Raw genomic sequence first — 9,274 nt, forward strand, 5'->3', positions numbered from 1 at the left:
GTTAATATTATTATTATTAATTTTGATGTTTTATCTTGACACCTTGTGTTAGTATATCTTTTAGATCATCCTCTGTGTTTACATTTGTTAAAGCAAAATTATTTCATCTGGCAAGGAAAATGAAAGGAACTTGAAATTATCATTTGTTTATTTTAATTTAATCAAACAAAGGACCATTAAATTATTCATAATCCCTAAAATCATATTAGGGAATTTGTAGAATAATTATTAAATTGTTCAGTGATTATGTCAAATCACTGGTCATTTTCAGGGATTATATATAATTATTAATGATTTTAGTGATTTTGCATATTCCCTGAAAAATCAGGGATTCTACATAATCCCTGATTATACAAATTCACTATAATATATATATTAACAAATGATATAGGCCAGAAAGAGAAAAGTCATACAAAGTCTTTATAATTGTGACCTACATGATCATACATTCATGATTGTGGTAATTGTTCCACATTAATCTCCTTTCAATCTATTAACAATAACATTTTCTACAAAACCAAACCATAAGATCAAACACAAGTGATCTGTGATAGGTCGTTTGTTTCGATTTGGTCAGATGAAATTGTAGGCTACAAATACCATTCATTGACTTTGATTTTCAATGTGCATTTCTTAGTTAAAATTGAATAACCAAATACATTCAGACTTTAAGTACCTAATATTTAGTAATAATGATGACAAAGCCGAAAGCAAACTTAGTTTGCGCTCGACTCCGCTCCGTCCGTTATACTGTACAAAAGGCTTCTGGTAAAATACTTACAAACTTTTGTTGTCTTCTTTGAAACTGTGTTTATTTGATCTGCAGCTTGATACTGTTGGGCTGAACAAAGTGTGTTTGCATTTTATTCTACATCTGTCGTGCACAAGCGTCTTGTCTGCCAATAGATTGTATCTTCAAGACATAACATAGCTTTACATCCGGTAGCTAAGCATGCCATTATTACTACTCTTTTTTTTTTTTTTTTTTTTTTTTTATCAGCAACCAATTTGACCAGATCTAACAAAATTACTGATTGAGACAATATCTTTAGTCATTTACAATTTGGATACACAAAGGAACCACAACAGAACGGATCTGTAACCCAAATCGGGCTAATTTGTGAATGCGAGTCAATAAGTCATTGCTTTAACACAACAAGAGTGCACACACTGAAATGTCTTGCCTTCTTTATAAACTATTGAAATTATCTTAATACTCCTAAATGTAAAGCTTTACTACAACTATCACACAAACTTAACATGATCCAAGAAAATGAGGTGAAGGTTATGTAATCCAAACGAGAAATAAATGTACACTGTTTAATCATTCAATACACTAAATATAGTTGAACTATTGCTTATAGTTTCTAAGAAACAGACTTAACCATAAAAACTAAACATTGATGAATGAACCATGAAAATGAGGTCAAGGTCTTATGAACCACGCCAGGCAGATATGTACAGCTGACAATGCCCATTACCTTAGCTGTATTTGGCAAAACTTTTAGAAATTTTGGTCCTCAATGCTCTTCAACTTCGTAATTTATTTGGAATTTTTAAATTTTTTTGGATTCGAGCGTCACTGATGAGTTTTTTGTAGACAAAACGCGCGTCTGGCATTTATATAACATTTAGTCCTGGTATCTATGATGAGTTTTATTTACTACCACTGGGTTAATGCCACTGCTGCCCGGTGGATATTTATTTCCCCGAGGGTATCACCAACCCAGTAGTCAGCACTTTGGAGCTGACCTGAATTATCATTGATATGGTTATATTTACAAATTAACTGTTTACAAAATTTTGAATTTTCGAAAAAAACTAAGGCTTTTCTACCTCAGGCATAGATTACCTTAGCTGTATTTGGCAAAACTTTTAGGATTTTGGTCCTCAATGCTCTTCAACTTCGTAATTTTTTTGGCATTTTAACTTTTTTTGGATTAGAGCGTCACTGATGAATCTTTTGTAGACGAAAAGTGCGTCTGGCGTTGATATAAAATTTAATCCTGGTATCAATAATGAGTTTATCCATACAAGACCTATTGATTATAGTTGAAGAAAAAGTTCAAAAGACAAAAAACTTAACACTAAACAATGAACCATGAACATAAGGTCAAGGTTAAACCTGCTGACTTTTACATCATAAAATATTTTCATACACCAATTATAGATGACTTATATTGCATACATAGTATTAGAAAACAAATTTTCAAAACTTAACTTTGACCTCTGAACCATGAAAATGAGGGCCCGTTAAGATGATACCTGCAAGTTGGACATGAGTACCTTTAATACAATCATTCCATACACCAAATTAAATATAGTCTGACTATTGCCTACAGTATAAGAAAAACAGACCAAAACACACAAAAAATAAAACTATAAACTGATGAACCATGAAAATGAGGTCAAGGTCAGATGTCTAATGGCAGTTGGACATGGACACCCTACAATCCATCCATACACCAAATATACTGGACCAATTGCTTATAGTATCTGAGACATGGACTTGACTTCAAAAACTTAACCTTTTCCACTGATCAATAAAATTGTCTGACGGGCATGAGGACCTTGCAAGGTACGCAAATACCAAATACAGTTATTATGGTACTCATAACAAATAAAACTTACATTACAAAAAACCTTGATTTTTTTCAAGTAATCACTGAATCATGAAAATGAGGTTAAAAACAATACAAGTGTAACGACAGAAACTTTGTAACATAGGAAATCTATATACAAAATATATGAAGCATCCAGGTCTTCCACCTTCTAAAATAACAAGCTCTTAAGAAGTTAGTTAATGCCACCGCTTATCAATATCCCTGTGTCGAGTTTTCTGCAACAGAAGTTGCAGGCTTGTCAAAAAACTCATGATTGTCAGAAAAGTATCAAATACCTTCACCATTTAGAAAGGCTGTTTGAAGACGGTTTGTGAAATGTAGAGGGTTGCTGCTTACAAGGAAGCTATTAAACCAAGAGTTCCAAATGGTGAAGTTGAAATCATCCCTTCGTAAATTTTACGGACGCCATCACGAGTTGGTTGACCGTTATGGAATAACCGTTTCACAAATGATATCGGATATGTTCCTTACGTCGTAACTACAATCCTCTTCCCTTTCATGAATGTGACCTACCGAATTAGACTATTTACCGGATTTGTAATCACATAAGCAACACGACGGGTGCCACATGTGGAGCAGGATCTGCTTACCCTTCCGGAGCACCTGATATCACCCCTAGTTTTTGGAGGGGTTCGTGTTGTTTATTCTTTAGTTTTCTATCTTGTGTCATGTGTACTATTGTTTTTCTGTTTGTCTTTTTCATTTTTAGCCATGGTGTTGTCAGTTTGTTTTAGATTTATGAGTTTGACTGTCCCTTTGGTATCTTTCGTCCCTATTTAATTAAGGTAAATTGGTCCTATCTTTTCAATCAACAGAAAATGTAACATCTTCAGAAACCAAAACAAAATGGCAACCATAATGAGTTTGTTGTAAAAGATGTCAGCTTTTAACTGAATATGCTGTAATTGCTTACAATTTTTGAATGAATGAACATACATGAGGGCAACCTTTGAATGAATTGTCCATACTGGAAGGTGACCTTTGAACAAATTACCTTCATACTTAATTATAGTTACCTTTGAATGGATTGGTCATACTAGATAGCAACCATTAAATAAATTGTCCATACTAGGAAGCAACCTTTGCATGAATTTTCCATACTGGATTGCGACCTATGAATGGATTGACCATACTAGAAAGCTACCTTTGCATGGTTTGTCCATACTAGATGGCAACCTTGGTATGAATTTTCCATACTGGACAGCAAACTTTGCATTAATTGTCTATACTTAATAGCAACATTTGAATGAATTGACAATACCAGATAGCAACCTTTGAATAAATTGTTTACACTAGATAGCGACCTTTGAATGAATTACTCATGCAAGATAGCAACCTTTGAATGGATTACTCATGCTAGATATCAACCTTTGAGTGAATTGATCATGAAAGATATCAACCTTTGAATGGATTACTCATGCTAGATATCAACCTTTGAGTGAATTGATCATACTAGATATCAACCTTTGAATGGATTACTCGTGCTAGATAGCAACCTTTTAATGGATTACTCATGCTAGATAGCAACATTTTAATGAATTACTCATGCTAGATAGCGACCTTTTAATGGACTACTCATGCTATATAGCAACCTTTTAATGAGTTGATCATACTAGACAGCAACCTTTGAATGAATTGCTCATACTAGATAGCAACCTTTTAATGGATTGCTCATATTATAAACCAACTATTAATTGAATTGGCAATACCAGATAGCAACCTTTGCATGAATTGCTCATACTAGATAGCAACCTTTGAATGAATTGCTCGTACAAGATGGCAACCTTTGAATGGATTGATCATGCTAGATAGTGACTTTGAATGAATTGTCCATACTAGATATCAACCTTTAAATGAATTGCTTATACTAAATAGCAAACTTTGAATGAATTGCTCATACTAGATAGTAACCTTTGAATAAGTTGTCCACACTAGATAGCATCCTTTGAATGAATTGCTCATACTAGATAGTAACCTTTGAATAAGTTGTCCACACTAGATAGCATCCTTTGAATGAATTGCTCATACTAGATAGTAACCTTTGAATAAGTTGTCCACACTAGATAGCATCCTTTGCATGAATTGTGCATACTAGATAGAAACCTTTGAATGAATCACTCATGCTAGATGGCAACCTTTGAACAAGTTGACCATACTAGATGGCAACCTTTGAACAAGTTGACCATACTAGATGGCAACCTTTGAATGAATTGTCCATACTAGATAGCAACCCTTGAATGAATCGCTCATGCTAGATAGCAACCTTTGAATGAATTGCTCATACTAGATAGCGACTTTTGAATAAGTGGTTCACACTAGATAGCAACCTTTGAATAAGTTGTCCATAATGGATAGCGACCTTGGAATGAATTTTCGATACTGGATAGCAACCTTTGAATGAATGGCTCATACTAGATAGCAACCTTTGAATGAATGGCTCATACTAGATAGCAACCTTTGAATGAATGGCTCATACTAGATAGCAACCTTTGCTTGAATTGCTTATACTAGATAGCAACCTTTACTTATGCTTCATAGCAACATTTGACTGAATTGCTCATACTAGATGGCAACCATTGAATGAATTACTTATGCTAGATTGCATCCTTTAAATGAATTACTCATACTAGATGTCAACCATTGAATGAATTGCTCATACTAGATGGCAACCATTGAATGAATGGCTCATGATAGATAGCAACCTTTTAATGAATTGCCAATACTAGATAGCAACCTTTGCATGAATTGCTCATACTAGATAGCATCCTTTGAATGAGTTGTCCATACTAGATAGAAACCTTTGAATAAATTGCTCATACTAGATAGCAACCTTTGAATGAATTGTTCATGCTAGATAGCAACCTTTGAATGAGTTGCCAATACCAGATAGAAACCTTTGAATAAATTGCTCATACTAGATAGCAACCTTTGAATGAATTGTTCATGCTAGATAGCAACCTTTGAATGAGTTGCCAATACCAGATAGCAATCTTTGAATGAGTTGTCCAAACTAGATGGCAACCTTTGAATGAATTGCTCATGCTAGATAGCAACGTTTGAATGAATTGCCAATACCAGATAACAATCTTTGAATAAATTGTTCACACTAGATAGAAACCTTTGAATGAATTGCTCATGCTTGAATGATTAACCATAATATCCAGCTTTTTTTAAATGATAGGCCATAACAGATAACCTTGGAATGAATTGCCAATAAAATATTTGAATGGATTGGTTGTAATAAATGGCAACCTTTAAGTAAACTTGCTGTCTCCTGCTGACAACCCTACAATGAATTTTCGGTTCCTTTGAATGAAATGGCTGTAAAAGAAACCAGTCTTTATTTGGATTTGCTGTAACAAATAGTTTAAATTAATTGGCTCTAATCACTAGTAATTATAAAAAGTACCAGAATTATAATTCAGTATGCCAGATGCATGTCTTCACAAGTCTCATCAGTCACGCTCGTATCGAAATATCTTTATAGCCAAACAAGTAAAAAGTTGAAGAACAATGTCCAAAATTCCAAAAAATTGTACAAAATACGGCTAAGGTTATATATGCCTGGGATAAGAAAATCCTTAGTTTTTCTAACTGATGGCAACATTTAAAGAATAAGGGTAACAAATCCAATCATTTAATCATATAACAATCAATTAATATACACAATATTTGCCCAGAATATTAACAAAAAAAAGCAATAAACAACCCAATAATATAAACAACTACTGGCAGAAATAACAGTAATGCACACAAATAACCTGGTATCTTCAATCTTCATATACATTCATTATATATAAATCAGAAATAGAAAGAATATTGTTTACATGACATAAAATTAATTCACCTTTGGTATATATAAAGTGAGGACTATAGGCTAGACAGCGGATACAATAAATTTTAGAGTGAATTCACAATGAATATATTTGACAGCAAAATTTGCACCAAATTCTGTAATTAAGTATGTGTTTACTAATTAGAACTGTCAAAATTCATCAATTCACAAATAGACAAATATGCATCCAATGTGCAATAAATTTCAATGTACAACAAGAGGCCAACTTAAAACCATACTTTAGTTTTAACCAGCAACCAAAGGAAAGAGTTCATTTTGGGATTGATTTGACCCTGTATATTTACTGAAAATTAAAATAATAAAAAAGTGTGACATCATCATAAATACACAATGGCCAATCCTGTCTGACAGACATATATACATTACAATGATTTTATATAGCAAATGAAGTTGTCCTTTTACAAAAAAAAATTGTAATATTAAAATGAGGCCAAGGACAAAGTACATATGACAGTTGGAAACTAAATACCATAAAGCATTTGAAATTAATATTAAACACTCAGTTCTTACTTCTAAAATATAAACATTGATTAACATTTGTTAATCTCTAATTCTGCTGAAATATATCTATGTATGACAGGCATATGAATTTTCGAGTGCGGGTAGCGGGCAAATTGTAATAAAAAAGAGTAAGAAGTTCCTTTAGTAATTAAAAAGTCGTGCCTGCACAATAAAGTTTTCAACAAGGGTGGAGACCATCTAAGGAGGAATATGTATTTGAGTATGGGAAGAGTTATTTCTGACAGTAAAGTACCCAGGTAGGAGACAAAGATGTAACTAATGCAGATGTATTTTCCCTGTTCAAGACTTGTATGAACGACAAGTTGGCTAATAGTGACTGATATTAACTTTGACAACAAAACTCAATCTGGCTAAGAAGGTGAAGAAAGATGAGACCACGTTTCGTTTCAAAGGTAACCAGATACAATTTGAATTGAATTCTGACATAGTCAACAGTATTGAAATAGCTGTTCAGTAAATGTATAGTAAATAGCCTACTAGAGCTAATAAGCTTCTTGAAGAGTTGATTCAAACACTTAAGAAGTGTAATAAGCTGATCCGGATAGCCGATAAGTTGAAGGTTGGCTTGAACACAGTGCAAGAGTATCTTTCAGATGATGTCATCAGTAATTCAGAGGATGAAACATGTATCAAAGATGGTCACCGCACCTGACTATCTCTTTAATAATATTTGACTGTATGAACACAGAAAAAATTTCATTGTAAATATTTAAGACATACCTACTATTTGTCGTGTTTGATATTAGGGTGTGGTTAGAAATTAAGTAGCCAAGCGAATGTTAATGATTTATTTTCGATTGAACAGCTTAAAATGAGAAAATAAAACATCTTACTGCTATTTGGAAATCTGCACTACTTGACTGAGATTCTGTGCTGTTTACTTATTGACTTCATACAATAATCACTTTTACATTGTCCAGTAATGGTGGACAAATAGCCATAAGGTGTATCCATTACAGGTGAGACAAACAAATACTGTTTATTCTACACTTACACTTGTAACATTGTATTTTAAAACATCAAAACATAATACAACTAAAAATATAAATGGCACATTTTTAAAATAATTAAGATTGTCAAAAACAATTGCCATCTAATGACTAGCACCTCGTCTATTGCAAAATTCTGACACTTTTAAAAATCTGATAGAAAATAACAACTATTTCACTTGATGAGACATTGGTAATCCATCAATGTTTTTTTTATTGATTATGAGAAAAATTTGAACAATTTTATTTGATGAGACCTTGGATAAAAGTCTTCAAAATTAAATAAATCAAAATACTGGATTATGTGTTTTGTACACAAACTTTGTACACTGAGTTCTGAATAAAGTTTTAAAATTGAAAGCCCAAACTAAAACAGTTCTACTTGATTTCCATTCCTTTTTCAATTTCTTCATAAAAACAGAAAAGATATTTTTAAATAGGCATAAGCTCCTAATCAGAACAGGGTACAAGCAAAACAAAAAGTCTTTTGTTTAAAATTTTATATACTTAATTTGCAAATTGCACAGTTAAACTAATTTTTAAATAACAATTAATAATCTTTTCAATGTAAGCAAAACAACATACCAACAAGTCATTTGTTAAGCAGTAACTAAGTTATAACATGGAAAACGGCTGGAGCTGCCCGCTCATACACTGTACATAAAAAATATAATCAATAACTGGATTCCCATCAGAAAACCCTATGAAAATGTAATGATTGAAGTCTATGAAAGTAAATATATCAAGCGGATGAAACAAAACCAAAAAAACATAGAAAAAAAATTTTAAATTTTATTAGTTTATATGACACAGGACTATGACATGGATTTGCAGATGTCTGCATAAAAATCAATAGAAAATTGTCATTTATTGAACATGTAATTTCCTGGATCACCTGTAGCAACAGAACCCACAAAAATTGTTTTTCAAAGAAAAATGACAAATCTACCGTAACTGGCACAAACGGCCTTTTTCAAACAACTGTAGCACCCCATACTGGTCTCTCTGACTGAAAGAGCATAAATTATTTTACATTCACAATATAACATCTTAAATGTGCTACTTAAACTATATACTACATGTTATTGGTATGGTTAACATACCCAAGCTATAAAAATCAAGACTGATTGTAGTAATGCATTTCTAAAAATTAAATCTATATTTGAATAAAGCATTTAACAAATAACAATTCTAACATAGGACTAAAGGCAGGTGTCAATCATTGTAAATGTATTTCTTGCTCAGTATAAATTAAATTGCGACAGACTCTATTTAAAAAAACC

The sequence above is a fragment of the Mytilus trossulus genome, chromosome 1, assembly GCF_036588685.1.
Source record: "Mytilus trossulus isolate FHL-02 chromosome 1, PNRI_Mtr1.1.1.hap1, whole genome shotgun sequence".
In the NCBI taxonomy this organism is placed as follows: domain Eukaryota; kingdom Metazoa; phylum Mollusca; class Bivalvia; order Mytilida; family Mytilidae; genus Mytilus; species Mytilus trossulus.